Here is a 20,910-nt window from a genome sequence, read left to right as displayed (position 1 = left end):
TTTTTAAGGGCTCTGGGAAAATGAGGAAAATGCAGTGATCAACTAGCAAAGTCTGCAAAGGACCTTCAGAATGTCTATCTATTGATTATGAAGGGGAAAGTTCCAGAAATAAGAGTTTCAGTGTCTTAATTTTGAGGGATGTATCAATAGAATGATTTCATGACTTAGGACCACAAGTCAGACAAAGTCATAAGCATCATATAAAATATTCCTGAAAGTTAGATTGGCCTTAGTTTCCATCAAGAAAAATAGAGAAACATTTTCATATCTTAGCATTTAGTCAAGTTCGAAGTCTTTTAAGTTAAAGGGGAAAAAACATTTATGTATCTTCAAATCCTGTTAAGCCCAAAAATCTTTAGATATAACTGAGAAACCCAGGAGCATATCTTAAAAGCTGAAGAAACACAAAATGAAAGGAAGTGATCAGCTGGGTGTTGAGTTGGTCCAGAGTTTCAGATACTCGACAATAGACAGAGAATTGGGTAATGCAGATTAGAGGGCAATCTCCTTTCAAGTTTCAAGACCCAAAACACAGTGACTGTAAGAAGCAGCTCAGGTTGACAGTGGAGTCAGGAGAAGAATCGCTAACTACCTCTGGAGTTCCAAGTCTCAAGTCTGGACCAAATCTCCAGTCCTAAAAGACCACCACTAACTGGAAGGTATCTATCTTTATTGTGAAAGGGCAACTTCAGTTAACTATCACAGTAAGCTTCTTCGTTAAGTGAGAATAATGAATTTTTTTTAAAACTCCAGGAAGATTTAGAACTAAGTGTAGCAAAGGTTGAGAGAATCAAAACCATGGTATTCTGTTAGGATGGCTATCAAGAGACAACAAGTGCCGGCACTTATTGGTGAAAAGGGAATCCTTATGCACTATTGGTGGGATGTAAATTAGTCCAACCGCTATGGAAAATATGGAGGTTCCTCAAAAAATTAAAAATAGACCTACCATACCATCCAGCAATTCTGCCTCTGGGGATGTACCCAAAGGCAAGTAAACAGGAATTTGATGAGACTTATATACTCATTATTGTAAATACACTTATTGCAGCACTATTCACAATAGCCAAGAAATGAAAACAACCCAAATACCCATTAGTGGATGAATGAATTAAAAAGGTGTGGAAAAGACTATATACACAATAAAATACTATTCAGCCATGAGAAAGGAGGATATCCTGCCATTTTCAACAACATGGATGGACCTTGAGCACTTTATGTTAAGTGAGATAAGCCAGACAAAGACAAGTACTGTATGATATCACTTATATGTGGAATCTAAAAAAATAAAACATATAAAAACAACAACAACAACAACAGAGAGCAAAATGATGGTTACCAGGGGATAGGGGGTGGCGGGATAAGATTAATAGTGTTTAAGGGTACAAACTTGTAACAAGTACTAAAACAGTGATAGGGATTTAATGTACAGTTTACTGAACATAGACAATAATATTGCACTATAAGTATGTAGTGTGATAAATATCATAACAATGGCAACCATATTAAAAAAATAAATGTACCAAAGTAACATGATGTACACCTTAAATTTACACAATGTTACATATCAAACTTATCCAATTAAAAATAATTTTAAACCATGGTAATAATATCTTTATTTAGCATTTGGCATTTGTACTGTGCTATTTAGGAGACAGTCTTGTAATTCCAATTTAAATATGTAATTGAATAAATGATTTAGATTTGTGGTTTTAAGTTGAAATCTCATTGAGTTCATGGGCAACATTAGCAGAACTCAGAGAATTTTATTCTACACATACACACAGGGTTACTTAAGTATTTAAAGTTTTATTAAATTCATAAGAGTAAAATATTTAAAAATAAAACCAAATATATTAAATTTATAAAATCTAGCCTATTAGAGTCATGTGCTGTTTAGAGAGATAATTTAGCTAACCAGATTTGTAAGTGGAACAATCTGGTTATGCTATCTCCTTAAACGTGATGGCTAAATTTTGCCAGAGGTAAAAACATAATCACTAGATTTGTAAGCTCAATTTAAAAGCTTAAAAAAAAAAAAACCCTAGGTTTATGAATGTGTGATTATAATCAATTTCAGCCTGATTTTTTATTCCAAAGTAAACTCTGAATAATCTTTTCTGCATACAAATGCTTCCAGCTCCACCCTAAACCTTCCATGCACAGGAAGCATCTTTTACCTGTCATTTAATTCAATTACAGTCTCGAAATAAACAAGACTCCTATGCCCAATCCTTAAAAGAGACCTCAATTCAATTTAGCTCAACGCCCATTTATGCAGCATGTCCTCTGGGCCTAGCACAGTGTTAGCACCGGGTATTCAACAATGAAAAGACCTAGCGTCTGCCCTCCAAGAGCCTATAGTTTGCTGGGGAGACAGACACCTTGCAGTTCACCACATTATCACCCTCAAAGTAGTGCACGGGTTGAACATCTTTTCAGTACCACCCAGTAGACTAGAGCTCACTGTTGCTGGTGCCATCTTGCCATTGTTGGTTAAGTATGGTTTGCTGGTGAAACCAAGAAACTATTTAAGAAGCCAGATATGACTTCTTTCACTGGTTAAAGAATACGTTCCCAACATAAAGACTTCCTGGAGTCAGAGTTGCATTAGACACACAGCACGACTTGCTTCTCCCATATTCTTTATCAGGGTTAATAACTCCACCATTAACCCAATCATCTGAGCCAGAAAATTTGACTCCTCATTGACCCCACCATTCTCCAAGATCTACTAAGTCTATTTCCACCGTAACACCATGGTCATTTCTCTTCTCAGGGACAAAGAGAGATTATCATAATTGCACACATAGATCAAGTCACCTGTTACATTCAAGTGTCTTTGCTTCTGTATAACTTGCCTCCTGGGACATACTCCCAAGTAGAAGATCAACAGAGTCACATCCCAAACTTATTTTACATAAATGACCTAAACCTCCAGTAGCACTTTTTTTTTTTTTACATCTTTATTGGAGTATAATTGCTTTACAATGGTGTGTTAGTTTCTGCTTTATAACAAAGTGAATCAGTTATACATATACATATGTTCCCATATCTCTTCCCTCTTGCGTCTCCCTCCCTACCCCCCTCCCTATCCCACCCCTCTACGTGGTCACAAACCACTGAGCTGATCTCCCTGTGCTATGCGGCTGCTTCCCACTAGCTATCTATTTTACGTTTGGTAGTGTATATATGTCCATGCCACTCTCTCACTTTGTCACAGCTTACCCTTCCCCCTCCCCATATGCTCAAGTCCATTCTCTAGTAGGTCTGTGTCTTTATTCCTGTCTTACCCCTAGGTTCTTCGTGACCTTTTTTTTTTTTTCCTTAGATTCCATATATATGTGATAGCATACGGTATTTGTTTTTCTCTTTCTGACTTACTTCACTCCGTATGACAGACTCTATCCAGTAGCACTTTTAAAATCCTACAGTTTGCATGTCATCTTGCGCCCTCCACACAGGACCCTGGCCATCTCCCATGAAGTTTGGATCTATTCTATAATCCCAATTAGGAAATTTAAAATTTTCTCCAGAAAGGTCTTAAAGAAGGAGGAGGTTCAGTTATGCTATCCAAGAGCCTCTTAGATTAAGAACTTCACCACAAAATTTCTTCTGATCCTCATGTGCTGTCTGAATCCCCCAGGCTAACACCACGAAGCAAATATTTAAAAACTGAAACTAGGACAACCAACTTGGAAAAAATGCTTGGCACCATTTACAAAAGCTGAACATGACCTGGTAATTCCACTGCTAGCCACCCAATAGGAATATATTCTTATGCACACAAGATAACAGCAATATTCATAATATCAAAAAACTGGAAATAATCCAATTGTTCATCAACACTATAATGGATAAATTGTGATCTATTCACACAAAGGAATATTAGATAGGAATGAGAATAAATGATATGGATGAATCTCACAAACTAATGTGCTAAACAAAAGCTACTGGACACAGAAGATAACACACTATACACTTCCATCTTATGAAGAACAAAATAGGTAAAGCTAATAATCTATGCAGTTAGAAGTCGTAATATTCTGCTTTTCAGTCTAGATGCTGCCTACACAATCTAGTTGCTATTGAATCTGGATGATGGATCATTATACCTATAGAATGGGCGTACATTATAATATTCTTATGTTTAAAAATTTGGGTAGTAAAAACACAAAAACAGGAGAAAAAAGCTTCTCATCTATCTCATGCTAACTTTAACTGGAAAGAGGCTGCCCTGAAGGAACAAAATCACCTTTCCCACCTTTCTCCTATTGTGAAATCTTTGGAAAATTATTCAGTAAAAGCCCCTTTATCTGATATGACAAGATGGTGGGTTAACCAAAAAAGATCTGATAATTTAAAAAATGATATGTACCAATATTTTAATGTAAATTCTATAAGTGTGCATTCAATCATCAACCTTTTGATGTAAGACCAAGTTTTTTTCCTTATTAGATACGCTGATTAGAGATTCTTATCATTATTACATAAAACATTCATATGACTGCCAATATTTGTTTTTCAAAAACAGAGACAAAAGTTAAGGTCATTTAAAAATCAAACTATGCCTTAAACTCTTCTAGATTTTTACCATTTTCTAAGTGTGTTACAGTTAGTTATTGTACCACACCTACTTTTTTTTTTTTTTTTGGCAATTTGCATTTATTTATGCATTCAACCTAGTTTTCATAGAAACAACTCTCCACATTTGTATTTCATCGGTTTGCTTAATATTTAATTAAATTCCAATAACAAGAATAACTGGCATTAACAAGTTTGGGAACAAATAATGCTCTTGATAAGGCTGTAATTCAACTGGTAGGAGAAGTAAGCCTACGTGCTTAAGAGTATTTTAGGGTGCTAGAGGCATCGGTCAGTATGTTTTTTTAGAGGGAGTAAAGAGAGGTGGTTAATTTTGCCAGTCAGCTAAGTGGAGGTGGATAAAGACAATTAAGATAATAATATCTATTATTTCTTGACTACTAACTCTGAGTCAAACGCTATGTTGAATATTTTGCATCCATGATTTCATTTAATCCTTACATTCTGCATTCATTATTCCATTTAATTCTTACGATACCCCTGAAAATTACTATCACCATCTCACAGATGAGGAAAACAAACTTCAGAGAAATTGAGTAATTTGTCCAAATAAATAAATATTTAGCAAGTACAAGAGTCAGAATTTGAGGGCTTCCCTGGTGGCGCAGCGGTTAAGAATCCGTCTGCCAATGCAGGGGACACGGGTTTGAGCCCTGGTCCGGGAAGATCCCACATGCCACGGAGCAACTAAGCCCGTGTGCCACAGCTACTGAGCCTGCGCTCTAGAGCCCGCAAGCCACAACTACTGAAGCCCGCAAGCCACAACTACTGAAGCCCGCAAGCCACAACTACTGAGCCCGCGTGCCACAACTACTGAAGCCCGCGTGCCTAGAGCTCGTGCTCTGCAACAAGAGAAGCCACTGAAATGAGAAGCCTGCGCACCGCAACGAAGAGTAGCTCCCGCTCGCCGCAACTAGAAAAAGCCCGCACACAGCAACGAAGACCCAGTGCAGCCACAAATAATAAATAAATTAAATAAATAAATTTATTAAAAAAAAAAGTCAGAATTTGAACCTGGGTGGTCTGTCTCCAATGCTCACCTTAACTCCCATGGTGCACTGCTTCTCACGCACACGAAAAGCTAGGAAGAAATGATAAGACGCTTTCCCATTACCTAAACTAGGAGGACTCCATTTGACCAGAAACGTTCTCCACTTGAAAGTTTCACAGGCTCAAGTCATCTTTAGGGCTTACTAAATGGGAGCGAGGACAAGATACTGGAGGAAGCCAACTAAACGGTCCAGCTTCATCCTTTCTTAGGAAACTGTCTCCGAAAGGAGAAAAAGATCTTGGCAAGCACGATATCATCAATAGTAGCCATGAGGCACCCTGAGCAAGAAAAGCTTACTTTCTTTAAACAATTTCTGTGGGTATCTTTGGACCTTTCCATAAGTCACATTCTGTTCTCTCCCCAACTGTCTTGGTTACACCATTAGCACAGTCCAGTTGCCCCCTTCTAAGGAAGAGAGGAAGAAACTTCAAGTTCTAACCAGATGCTTGTAAGTTGCTCAGGGAATTTGAAATAGAGAATTTCTTTTAGGTTTAGATCGGTAGTTTGCAACCCTTATACAGGTCAAATTCTCCTGTGGGACTTTGAAAAAGTACCCATACTAGGGCTTTCACTGCCTTATCCAGACCCACATTCAGATTTAATTGGGGTGGGTGGGATAGGGCTGGCATCAGTATTTTTTTTTATGAATGTCCCCCCCAACCCAGGTGATTAAAATGTGCAGCCAGGTTTCTAACCACAGGTCTCAACAGTTTTAAGGACCAAATGGTGTAGTTGATTGGTACAGAGGAAGGATTCCTACAGGCATAGCTGACTTTATACAATGGAAGTATTTTCGAAAGGTCACTGTATTAGAGCACTCTTAACTAACTTTATAATTTCAAAAGGCCTATTTTTTCATTTATAGTTGTTCATTGACACTTCAGCTTCTTTGTCAAGTAGCTAAGGACCTAATAACTATCACTAAATCCACCAAGAAAGAGGATATAAAAGGAATCTTGTAGTGAACAGTTTTGTGATTATTTTTAGAAAGTTTAATACTGAGCTGAGTATAAAAGGTTATATTCTGTTCATCAGTCACATTAAAAAAAAAACAACAGTTTTCTTCCCCATTTCCTACCAAAGTTATCACTTACCTTTCCTTTAAAATCTCAGGTTAGGGGCTTCCCTGGTGGTGCAGTGGTTAAGAATCCGCCTGCCAATGCAGAGGACACAGGTTCAAGCTCTAGTCCGGGAAGATCCCACATGCCACGGAGCAACTAAGCCCAAGTGCCACAACTACTGAGCCTGCACTCTAGAACCCGTGAGCCACAACTACTGAAGCCTGCAGGCCACAACTACTGAAGCCCATGGGCCACAACTACTGAAGCCCCTGCGCCGAGAGCCCGTGCTCCGCAACAAGAGAAGCCCGCACACCACAACGAAGAGTGGCTCCTGCTCGCCACAACTAGAGAAAGCCCATGCGCAGCACTGAAGACCCAATGCAGCCATAAATTAATTAATTAATTAATTAATTAAAAATTAAAAAAAAATAAAATCTCAAGTTAGGCTAAGATGGGATTTTGATGTATCAGACTTAAGCTGGACAAGAAGATTTAAAAACACAATGTTATAGCCAAAAAAGAATGTTGCATAAATATGGGAGCCAATAATTTTACATTTTATAAATTTTTAAGTTGAAAATTCCCCACTTATTTCTTTCCTCAATGTCGATATCATGATATTCTGGGGGGAGGGGGATCAACCTAATAATGTGTTCAGCTAACTTAGAACAAAACATGTTTTTGTATTTTACTGGGCCATATCGCCTAATCATTTATGAAATATTCTGTTCGAAAAGACCCTAGCCTTACATTCTCTATCTGGATTTGAAAGGGAAAAGGGGGGAAGGGAGGAAGAAGATCTTGGTATTTTTTAAGGACTATACTTTTGCAAGTTATGGTGATGATAAGCAAATTCTGTGCATGATAGTGTAAAATGGTCCCCAGAGGGCCCAAAGTGGAATTTTCACAGTGCTCATGGCACAATTAGCCAAATGTATCATAACTGTTCTTTGTCTTCTCCTACCAAACCCAAAGCTCATCCTTCTTATCTATTCTGAGAAAAACCCAGGTGTTTGAATCATTGTTTTAGGAGAGACAGGAACTCTGTCGAGACATTCCCATATTTATAGAAAAGGCAAATCATGAATTTCCAGTTCTCTCCTGTATTTCTCTTAAACGTTTATTCAAGGTCATACTAATGTATTCTGGGTGGGAGAAAATTTACAGTCACTCTGTTGAAAATGTTTAAGAAGTAAAATTTTAAACTTTTAGCCTGAGCTTTTCAGATATATTTATTTTAAAGAAAATTGACACCTACACAAAACAAAATGATGTGTCATCACATTTTTAAAAATTACAGTTTGCTCTTCCTTCCTCCCTGGCCACTTTAAACATGTATATTTATAGGTTTGATGAAATGGATACTTTGTGTATATTTGAACCATCAACTCTATGTACTTAAGGAGATTTATAGGGTCATTTTCCTAAGCATAATGGACTGAAATCACTCTCAGCATGACCCCTCAACCTCTCTGCAACTCTGTGTTCCCCTCGATAGACTGAGAAAATCAGACCAACACATGAATCTGATATTTTCTGAGAGAAAGATGCAGATTTAGAAAACATTTTCTCCTCCAGCATTTCCCAGTTTCTAAAGACTAAGAAATAGACACTGGTTGAGAGGCCCTCCTATGGGGGAAGATTCTTCATCCCAAAATAAACACTTCCTGCTCAAGTCAGAGCCTCCGGCTTAAAGTCTCAGCGTCCTGGAACCAGAACAATACAAACATGGGATAAGTGGAATGAGACTGGGGCATTTGTATGTGATGCGATCATCACTTTGTTAGTGCAGGTGTAGTGACACGCCGGGAATGCGCTAAATTTAGGGGGGATTTTAGTCAAGATAAAAGACTAGGTGCCATCTACTGGTGAAGAAACTGAAAACTTTTCCATTTTTCCAACAAAACTGAGTGTCTTTTCAGACACTGCAGCGTGCAGGATACACAAGTCATCATCCCGTGGTCATGATAAGCTTACTGTCTAACCCATTCTCCAGCCTGATTTAGAAACTTCCATTTCTATAAATTTAGTCTACAAAACTTTGTGTACAGGATGGTAAAGATGATATAAAAGGATGTTTATTGTGTCACTGTTTGCAATTACTAAGAAAATGAGCCAAGTGCACAGTAATTGGAGTCTGATTAAATATATTATGAATATATATATATATATATATATATATATATATATATATATATATCTGCTACACAATGAAAAGGTACATACAAAGGAGCTTACAGCCATCAAAAAGAAAGAAGTTGAGTTATATATATATTGACATGGACTGATACGTTAGAGATATGTCAGGAGAAATAAGCAAGTTGCGGAACAGTATTATAATATGATCCTGTTTTGTAAATAATAATAATATGGAGGATTGTTCACTAAAATAGTAACAGTTTTCAATTACTGTTACTGTTACTGTTATCGTAATGTAGTAACACATACCATTTGCAACCAGGATAAAAGGAAACCAACACAAATGAATTTAAAGGAAAATGAAAAATTTGTAAGGTTTTAGCTTATGTAATGTTTTATTATTTAGATTTTATACATTTATAAAATAAAAATGGCTTATACCCTATTTTTAAAATTTTGGTTTATATATACACTTCCTTTCCTAGTAATTTATTCTACAAAAAACACCTGCACAAAATAGCAAAGATTGTGTAAAATCATGTAGATATAGAGAAGATATAGAAAAGCTATAGAGGGCTCCCCCTGGTGGCGCAGTGGTTGAGAATCTGCCTGCCAATGCAGGGGACACGGGTTCGAGCCCTGGTCTGGGAAGATCCCACACGCCACGGAGCAACTAGGCCCGTGAGCCACAACTACTGAGCCTGCGTTTCTGGAGCCTGTGCTCTGCAACAAGAGAGGCCGCGATAGTGAGAGGCCCGCACACGGTGATGAAGAGTGGCCCCCGCTTGCCGCCACTAGAGAAAGCCCTCGCACAGAAACGAAGACCCAACACAGCCAAAAATAAATAAATAAATAAATAAAAAGAAAAGCTATAGAAATGAAGAAGGGAAAGATCCCATACTATATACAAAAGAAAAAAATAAATCACCTGCAATTCCATTTTCCAAGTATCTGATGTTACTGGTATATTTCCTTCCTTTTGGTGTCAATTTCACACTGTTCTATTCACATGTATATTTTATGCACTGCTTTTCTGTGTCACATTACAAAAACTCTAGAAACTCCTAGTTTTAAAGACACTCTTTTTTTCATTTCCCAGCTACAACTTAAGGTAATTTAAAACAAAATATTCGTAGCTTTACCCTCCCATCTCAACCCCTTCTCTTTGTCAGTCTAGTTACGTATTGTTTTCATGCTGTCACCAAGGCTAAAACTCCAGCATCTTCCAAAACAGAGAGCAAGGAAATGATCAGATTTCTTTAATGTCCAACTCAGCACAACAACTTGCCTGATGGAATAAATACATGCTAAACAGTGACAAACACGGCCCCATGAATAAAGGGCTGGTTGAAAATGTCACAATCCTTGCAAAATCTGACAAATTAAGAAAGTAAGATCCTTTGGTGAATCGAAAGCAACTGGGAAGATGGACTTAACCTGATTCAAATCTGAGCGAAGAACAGTATAAGCCACTAGGAAAACTTATTAGAAGAGAAGTGCTTGATAAGTCCAGCTTATGTACTCTTCTCTTTAACTGACAGGGAGACTCCTAGTGGATTTGGAAAAGCAAAAAGAGGGGGTTTATGCAACTCTGAGTGTTGACGGAAAATTTTATTCAAGTGCCTGGCTTGCCTAAAAAAGGAGCAAAGAACGATTGGGGTAACAATCATGACAGGTCAAAGGCTTGAGGGTTTAGCTACATGAGGCCCTACTGTATTACACTCAAGTTATTTTGAGATGGTCGCAAGAGTACTTGAACCCTGAACAAAGAACTTCTCCTTGCCTTATCCTATCGCAGACAGGAGTAAAGTGTTTTAAGTGCCCAGAATCTGAAGCAACTGTGAAACCCCAATCAAAAGGCTAGTGAATCGGAGTCTTTTCCATTCTCTTGGTCTGCCTTTCTCCTAAAAAGCCATAGCATTCCCACACCTATGTTTAGCCCTGTTTTCTCCATAGCATTTATAATAGTCTGCTTAAAGGAACATTTGATAGGACTGATGAAACACAGAGTGGGCATCTGATATAGCTAGTGACAGGTACAGTAAAAAAAATCTTAGTAACTCTAGTTACACTTGGTTTTAGCCAACTTTGTCCTCATAGCACTGCACTGGGTGCTGGTGGAAGTTGAATCAGAAAAGGAAAAATAGCAAAACCAAGAACGTATGTTCAAAGTCAGTTTTCCTTGCAGATAAGCAGTTCAGGAATATTCAAGCCTTTAAGCCTCTCCTATGACAGATACAGGAGAATAAGGTTTAGATAATAATACAGACAAAAACACTTTAAAAAGAATAAACAAGTCACACTATGGTTAGTTGGATAACCATATTATTAACCATAATATTAACTTCCCTCCAAGTTCAGCATCACTCAGTATCTGCTCTGGAAAACAGCTCTGTGACAAGTGAAGACATCGATCCCAAGCCCTGTGTTAGATTAGCACCAGCTAACTGAAGTCGTTCACCCCTTCCTTCCATTAGCCTGAACTTGACAAAGATCCCAAATGAGTCAGGATCTTTCATCTCAGCAACAGACTTCCAGGACAGTCATAAATATAGGCTCAAACTGCCTCACTCATGGGGTTAGGTTTTAACTTCTGATATACTAAGTGTTAATGGTTTCCATGAATACCTGGCCAAAACTCTGCAGTACTCTATTTGCTTGTGATATATTACGACTGTATTATCCAAGCTAATAACTACTCAGCCAAAAGAAAGTTTCTCCTAGCCTCTTTGCTTTCTTTCCTCATCCCATTTAGATTTAATTATAATGCTCAAGTTCTGGTTCATCAAAAGGTTTGATATAAGAAGAAAACCAGACTTCCCTGGTGGTGCAGTGGTTGAGAATCCACCTATAAATTCAGGAGACACAGGTTTGTGCCCTGGTCCAGGAAGATCCCACATGCCATGGAGCAACTAAGCCTGTGCACCACAACTACTGAGCCTGTGCTCTAGAGCCTGCGAGCCACAACTACTGAGCCTGCATGCCACAACTACTGAAGCCCGCGTGCCTAAAGCCCGTGCTCCGCTCCACAACAAGAGAAGCCACCGCAACGAGAAGCCCGAGCACCGCAACAAAGAGTAGCCCCCGCTCACCGCAACTAGAGAAAGCCTGTGCGCAGCAGTGAAGACCCAATGCAGCCAAAACTAAAATCAATCAATCAATTTATAAAAAAAAAAAAAGGGGGGCTTCCCTGGTGGCGCAGTGGTTGAGAGTCTGCCTGCTAATGCAGGGGACACAGTTTCGAGCCCTGGTCTGGGAAGATCCCACATGCAACAGAGCAACTAGGCCCGTGAGCCACAACTACTGAGCCTGCGCGTCTGGAACCTGTGCTCCGCAACAAGAGAGGCCGCGATAGTGAGAGGCCCGCGCACTGCGATGAAGAGTGGCCCCCGCTTGCCGCAACTAGAGAAAGCCCTCACAGAAACAAAGACCCAACACAGCCAAAAATAAATAAATTTTTTTAAAAAAAGATGAAGAAAACCATTCACAACTCTCCATCTCAAACGGGCTAATGTAATATTACTGGTTACTATTCATCACATACAACAATTGTATGTGGTAGGTAGTATTATTATCCTCATTTTATAGGTGAAGAAACTCATGAATAAAGGTTTCAGTATTTTGCCCAAGGTTACACAGCTAGGAAGTGGTGGAGATGAGATCTGACTCTAGATTTTCAGGCTCCCAGTCCATATTCTGAAAACACAAGCTAAATGACACCCTCAGTCTCTCATTTTATCTTCCCCACTTAAAAATAAGCTTGTTCATATGTTTTGAGCACAGTCCAATGATGTATTTGTTCTTGATTTGATTCTTCAATAATTCTCTTTCACACATGGCACTTAAAATTTAAGGAATAACATTTTCTCCAAAGACATCAGATTACCTTATATCCATGGATAGAATCCATTCATCAACAGTTCAAATTCTACCACATTAGTAACATCCAATATCAATAGAGTCAAAAAGATATTTTAAGTTACAATCAGATGGTTGGGTCACTCCATCTGTCCATCCTGGCAAACCCACCTGTTGTTACTCCTGTCATGTGCCTTTCCACTCTCCTCTGACATTTGACTCTGACACATTCTTTCCTGCAGGTTGCCAAACATCCTTGTGATGAGACCAAAAAAAAAAAACAAACCACATGTAAGAGTATCCACAATTTTCCTTTCCTCCCTCCCCTGCCAAAGAGAATTCTCCCTCTTCCCAAAGCAAGAGAATTCTTGCTTTGTGGAAGAAAAGCTAGGTCAACTCAAAGATGAGGAAACTGTGGGTCAGAGAGGTTGTTTTCCCCAAAGTTTATTCTACTCTTAAGTGATAGTGCCAAGATTCTAAGTCTAAATACTGCAGGAATTACATCTTATCAATGCTCGTACACCCATATCATGATGCTAAGCAAATACTAGGTGCTTGGTCAAAATTTGTTGTATGAATGAAATGGATAGGAAGGAAAAAAGGAAAAGCGAGAAAGAAAGAAAGGAAATTAACATCTAGTGGTGTATATTACTATGTTTGAGTTCATGGAAGGCAGAGATAAAATTAGGTGAAATTATTTTCATAGTTCTTTTCGCGCTTCCTGTAACTAGGACCCTCTGGGTGACATCTGAACATGACCTAGGTTTATACTTAATGCTGTGCTAGAGTTCTTTGTGTAATAGTAAGGTGCTGAATTAAACTGTCCTTGGATATCAGTGAATAAGCAATTTTCTTCCTGTGTTTTCATTCGCCATGTATTTTGTCAGCCAACAGGCTTGGATGCCTGTTATTTACGAGGGACGGTGCAGGGTGAAAGAGAAACAAAAAATGGGTAGGGATGTTACTCTAGTTGAGGGTCTCACATTATAGAAGCAAATAGTTAACAGTACAGGGTGGTAGGTGCTCTGGTGGAGAAATGTATCCATTGCTGGGGACAGTAGACAGTGATTCCATCTTTTGCAGAAAAGGTGAAGAGGACGATCAGGAAATTTTTACAGAGGGAACTTGGAGGGTGTGAAGGACGTTCCCAACAGAAGAAATAGCTCGGACAAGGGCATGGAGGCATGCACATCATGCCATGCTCAGGGACTGGCCAGAGGGCTGGTGGTACTGGAGCAAGGGCCCTGCCCAGTGCCAGGAGTAGAGACTAACAAGGAGGCTAAGCCAGATTCAGAGGGGCCTTATCTGCCCTGCTAAGGAACTTGGGCTGCTTCTTCTATTTTATTATTATTATTTTTTTTTGGTGGCACCACACGGCGTGCGGGATCTTAGTTCCCCAACCAGGGATCAAACCCGCGCCCCCTGCAGTAGAAGGGCAGATTCTTAACCACTGGACAGCTAGGAAAGTCCCTCTTCTTCTATTATTTTAAACCAGGCTTATATAGTTTTCCTGACTAAGTACACAAAATCTGTGTGTTCCTTGCTCTCCAATCTCCGTCTGAGTGAATCTGCTCCAAATGTCTCTGCCAGCCTGGACCTTGGTCTTTCTGGTAAGACATCCTAGAAGACTCCATATTTTGGTAAGACAGCAACTGCCAGCCACAAGTTCGATGAGCAGCCCAGGGACTATGGAGATATTCTGGAATGTGTGGGTGTGAAGTAGTGTGGGGAGAGACATAATAAACATTTGTCCCAAGCACATTATTCTTATTGTCAAACAATAGCCTGCTAAGTAATTTTGTGTCTCAGATTTGCTTTCAATATTATATACGTATTTAAGCTACTACATAATTAACCAACTTTAAAGTTAGAGGTCAATAAAATTAAAGAGGCAAATAATTCCACATTAAAATACCAACTACTAACATTTACAAACTTTTTGATGTTTTGATTTTAATCACTGTGTAAATAATTTTTACAAAATTAATATAAAGCACACATGTCCCGTTCTACTTTTTCACTTAGCGGTGTCTCATATAGAGTTCTTCATTCATCTATTTATTCACTCATTCACTTTAGAAGTCATTAAGTAGTATTAGTAATCATATGTTATGCATATCTCACCTAATCTTCAGAGCAAACCTGAATTAGATACTACTGTTATCACCATTTCAAGATGAAGGAACTAAAGCTCAAGGATGTTAAGTGACATGCTTGAAGTCATACAACCAGCAAGCAATAGAGCCAGAACTCAAACACAGGCCCAACAGATACTTAGTTCTGGCCTTTACCTCTTTATTAGTGCTTCCTTTAGGAATATCTACTTTAAGCCAGGTATGCTCTGAACTGCTGGATATACTCTGGTGAACAAGACACCTAGAGTCCCTCCCCATGTGAGCTTAGTCATATGGTTTTCCATTTCTTTGCTTCTGTATTGGTTGACGAGTGTCAGCAAGTGCAGCTTGCAGAAAACAAATGCTGCAGAGCCCAACATCATCTATAAGGAGGTCTGATATTCAGACGGTGTTGGAATGAACTCAGAGGAACAAAAAACTTGGAAGCTGCTCCTTTTCCTTTTCTTTGTTAGGAGTCTGGCATGAATGTGTCTAAACTGACATTTCCATAATCAATCCCAAGTGTTTACATTCCCTACCCCAGCCCTACCCCATTCCCTTCTCCCAGTTAGGAACCCAACCCTACTGATGTATAATTCTGAGTCACAGGCGATCTCAGAGTACAGTGTTGATCTTGATGTCACATCTTGTTTGATGGATTGTAAGACCTCTCCTCTAAACACACACACACACACACACTACCTCAATGAAGAGACAGAGTGCAAGCTTCAGAAAACTTCCCTTTGGATATGTGGGTTGCTATGGTGATGAGAGAGCCATGGAATTGAGAGGCACTTACAGAAATGACTGTAAGTGATGCTTAAATAATATTCGAGAACATTTTCCTCTCGAAGTCAGTCTTGGACAAGAGCATTGCTGGGCTCCCTTGGCTTGTGGCAAACACATTTCTATGCTCATTCATTGAGTAGCTTCAATGTGCCAGGTGATTGGTGTACATACAGGGGGGAACACAGACACAGAATCTGCCTGCCAGGAGTTGATGGTGAAACAACGTACCTTCACTAGAAACTAAACACATAAGTAGAAAAATGGTATCAAGAAAAGAACAGGGGCTATGAGAAGAATTATATTTTGTATTTGTTATTTATTTACATATTATATTTGTGATAACATAAAAGGGGAAAACAGGAAGCACCTACTTTGTTTTGGGGGCAGGAGGCTCTTTAAGGAAGTATTAGTAAACTGAGGTCAGAAGAATGAGTAAGAGTCTGAGCCATGCCTGAGTGTGGAAACGGAGGAGTGTTCCAGGCAGACCAACAGCACTGCAAAGGTCGTGGCGTGGGAGAGACTGTGCTACATCCCAGTACTGAAAGCACAGTGAGAGTAGGGTGATGGGGGTGGAACTAGAAGTGGTGCCTGGTGGCTTTACACCCCATGTATTAACAGGTCTGTCCCTAGAAGGTCATTATCTCACTCCTAGAAGAAGAGTCTCTTCAACTTGGCTTTTCTATGCCTCAACTTCCCTCTCTGAACTATGCACCAAGATTCAGAACTGAATCACCTGTTTGGGTAAAGATGCACCAACTTTTGGGTAGAGACAATTAATTACCAGGAAGGAATAAAAATGATGTGTATTTCAGGAATCCCATTAAACCTTGGGGAGTGTTTCCCTGTGTTGATACAAGACGTCACTTGCCAGGGTCACCCACGTAGATTTTCTGTGCTTCCTGAAACACTTCCCTCCTTTGGCTCCCATGACTCAAGCCTCTTCCATTTTCCTCCTACGTTTACATGGTCTCCTCTTTCTCCTTTGCAGGCTCATAACTGCCCACCGGGCTTTGGAATGATGGAGTCCCTCAAAGATCAGGTCTCATATTTGCTAGTTAATGCTTAGTCATCCTTCGAATCTTATCTTAAGCATCACTTCCTTGGGGAAGTCTTTCCTGGTCTCCTTGACTAATCAAACCCCCTTGACAGGTACAAATGTTTGTATCCCCCCAGAATTCATATCTTGAAGCCCTCCCCTCCAATGCGATGGTATTTGGAGATGGGACCTTTGGGAGACAATTAGGTTTAGGTGAGGTCATGAGAGTGGGGCCCGCATGATGGGATTAGTGCCCTTATAAGAAGAGGAAGAGAGACCAGAGCTCTCTCTGTCTTCCATGTGAGGACATGAAGAAGGAGGTCACCTGCAAACCAGGAAGAGAGCTCTCGCCAAGACCTGACCATGCTGACACCCTGATCTTGGCCTTCTAACCTCCAAACTGTGAGGAAATAAATCTGTTGTTTAAGCCACTCCTTCTACAGTGTTTTACTGTAGCAGTCTGAGCTAAGATACTTGCTCTGACAGGTATTCATAGAACCATGCTCTTGTTCTTCAACAGTCCTTATAGAGCCATAATTTTAGATTAATTGGTGTGATTAAAGAATTTCTCCCCAGAAATTCAGCTCCATGAGCACAAAGTCTCTTGTTTCCTAAGGCTTTTCATGAGAACCAGCTTCATGTAAAGCAGTTGCACAGGGCCCCATGCACAGAAGGGCCCCATGCACAGAAGGGCCCCATGCTTGCTTTAACACTCTGATGTCGCCATGCTGAATCTTAATAATTTTTGAACAAGGGGCCCTGCATTTTTTTTTATTTGAACAGACCCCACAAATTATGTAGTCAGTCCTGCTTATCATTATATCCCAGCATATAGCACAGTTTCTGGCACATAGTAGAGCCTCAATAACTGTCAGTTGGATGACTGACTGACTGAATATAAAGTGCCCAGAGCTAAGAATGGTGGCTGGGTCTATCTGACCCCAAAGCTCATGCATTTTCCGCCTCTCCATAGACCACTGTTTGCACTCAGATATGATGCTGGGTTTGACTAAATCTGCTTAGGGACCTTCCTCTCTCACTCATTGCTCCAAATTATTTTCTCCTGGGGCATCTCTGGGGTAGTGTTGCAGTGGCAGCATTCTCTGGCATAAACATCCCTCTGAGTCATAGAGCAATGCCATCGAGAGGGGCCAGGACAGCTGCAGCTGTCAGGCATCTGTGAGTTACTTTGAGATGGCATGAAAAATATCTCCCGATTGGTTAAATCTACCTTATGTCCTGCCCCCAGATCTGTAGGATTGACATTTGTACAGAATACTTTTATACAACATATGAAAATATAACACCAGCTGCTGAAAAGAATGGACCACCTCAAATTCAGTTGCGATAATCTCGCACTTCAAAATTAATCTGAATTTTATCTGAAGCTCTTTGACCCTTCTCTAGTCATAGTTAATTTACAGAAATAATATGAAAGATTTGCTCTTGGAATCAGGAACCTGGGACAGGAGTGGAGAATTGATTCAGTTTAGGTAAAAGGAATTGTGAATTTGTATGCCTTCCTAAAGGCGAGAAGTCTATCTCTCTGGTTAAGGGGGCTACAAGATAGATTTGCAAAATCCTGCCTTGAATCAACCATCACGGCTATAAAGCTGGGGCCGCCTTTGGTGCAGAGCCCACTGGGCAAACCTTTAGCTCTTTCAGCATTCCAGACAAGAGCTCTGTGTCCATAAACCATCTTCAAATGGCAAGCTGGGGAAAGAGTCAGGCTCAAAGAGAATTAGCTGGTGTGCTTTCAGCCAGGCATAAATCACACCCTGTGTGAGGAGCAAGGGGCAGGGGTTGCTGTGCAAATAGATCAGCCCTAGGAATAGAACTGCCCAACACTCTGTAAATAAAAAGCTGAGCAGGGCCTGTTTCGTGAGACAGTACTTTGCCACACCAACCATATCACAGTCACGGCACCTTTGCTTTAGTTTGTGTTATGGTTCTGGGGTGGATAAAAAATCCTGTCTCCTTTGGGCTCCTCATAAGGGTGAAGGGTATTATCTTCTGCATCTATAGGTTTAAATAACAAGTGGTTAGAATCTCAAGGAATCTTCTGCCTGCTTGGCAACTCTAGGTACCCTAGAAAATCTCAAGGGCAAAGTTTAAGGTCCACATGAGTCTCAGGTGGGTACAGAAAGACACTGTAACACATTCATCCATCCTGGACAGATCAAGACCCCTCAAGTACCACTTCATTCTCTTTCTGATATCATCCCAAGAGAATGTTGGGCCAGGAATGTCTCCTACCAGCCACTCAGTTCTCATATAATTATAGCATTGATAATAATAACAAAGTATCACTAACATTTTTTGAGTGAAACTATTCTAAGCATATAGACACTTTCCGTGTATAGACTGATTTTTCTCCCTGCAACAACCCTCTGAAGTAGGTACTATTATTACTCTCCTTTGAGAGATGAGGAAACTAAGACACAGAGTTATTTAGGGTCACTCCATCTGGAGACGGGACTGCCTTTGTTATCCTAGTAACATTTTCAGGACTCTGTTTTGGGAGTTGGCAAAGGCGACTTGAAAAATATTTTTTAGTGAACTCAAAATGCTGGAGCTTAGAGGATGGGGATTTAAATAAAAGGAAGAAATCAATATGGTGCTGTTGTTGTTTTTTTAAGTGGAGGAGAGGCATGTATATTTTGAAAAAGGTCAGCTTAAAGCATAGGGCCACTTTGGGAAATCATACTCCAGGAAGTTAACTTGACTTCTCACTTGGCATTATTGATGCCCCTGATAGAGATTCTCTTCTCTATCAGGGGCATCAGGTTAGGGTTCAGGTCAACCTAAGTATATGTTAAATGTCAATTCAAGCCTCTCTTTCAAAAAATATGGACAATGCACCATCTAACATTGTCCCTCATGGGACTTCCCTGGGGGCGCAGTGGTTAAGAATCTGTCTGCCAATGCAGGGGACACGGCTTCGATCCCTGGTCCGGGAAGATCCCACATGCTGTGGAGCAACTAAGCCCATGCGCCACAACTACTGAGCCCATGCGCCACAGCTACTGAAGCCCGCGCACCTAGAGCCTGTGCTCTGCAACAAAAGAAGCCACCTCAATGAGAAGCCCACGCACCACAACGAAGAGTAGCCCCCGCTTGCTGCAAATAAGAAAGCCCACGCGCAGCAATGAAGACCCAATGCAGCCAAAAACAAAAACAAAACAAAACACTGTCCCTCATGGAATCTCCCATTGAAGCAATAGCTGCAACTTTTACTTTTAAGCCATGAGGACACTTTCTTCAAACTCATTTTCTGAGTTTGGTTAGCCTGGACTGCTTTGAAATCATGACCTTTTAGATGCAACTAGCATCTTTTTTCCCCCTCCAAATTATGATGACAGAATAATTAAGAGAAAAATTAATTAATCAAAGATATGCAGAGATAGAGGCTATCCAAATTCCCATCATAAACTATTCTCCCTTTTACCTCTTCTTTTCATTTTCTGAATCTCTGTTAGATTCTTCCTCTCTTACATGTAAGAGTTTCCAGTAATACCCATGGACACTGCATAGGTGCGTGGCAGAACTCGACCTTAATATCATATGAAGGAGTAGAAGACGGGAGGAGGAGTCATCATAGCAAGAGAGGCAACAGCTGACAGATTTTAGGAAAGTATCTGTCTTAGTCCAGGCTGCTATAACAAAAATACCATAGACTGGGTTGCCTTAAACAACAAACATTTGGGACTTCCCTGGTGGTCCAGTGGTTAAGACTCTGTGCTCCCAATGCAGGGGGCCTGGGTTTGATCCCTGGTCGGGGAACTAAGATCCCGCGTGCTGCAACTATGATCCCGCATACCGCAACTAAACGATCCCACGTACCACAACTAAAGACACTGCACACCACAACGAAGATCTCGCATGCCACAACTAAGACCCGGAACAGCCAAATAAATAAATAAATAGTTAAAACAAACAAACAAACAACAACAACAAACTTATTTCTCACAGTTCTGGATGCTGAGAAGTCCAAGATTAAGGCGTCCGCAGATTCGGTGTCTGATGAGAGATGGCTTTTTGGTTCACAGACGGCTGCCTTCTCACTGTATCCTCATATGGTGGAAGGGACAAGGGAGCTCTCCAGGGTCTCTTTTATAAGGACACTAATACTGTCATGAGCCCCTTCCCCATGACCTAATCACCTCCCAAAGGCCCCACCCCCTAATACCACTGGGGATTAGGTTTTAGCCTATGAACCTTGGTGGGGACACAAACATTTTGTCTATAGCAGCACCA

Source organism: Balaenoptera ricei, chromosome 10 (assembly GCF_028023285.1).
Source record: "Balaenoptera ricei isolate mBalRic1 chromosome 10, mBalRic1.hap2, whole genome shotgun sequence".
Taxonomy (NCBI): Eukaryota; Metazoa; Chordata; class Mammalia; order Artiodactyla; family Balaenopteridae; genus Balaenoptera; species Balaenoptera ricei.
This window is presented reverse-complemented; position numbering follows the sequence as displayed.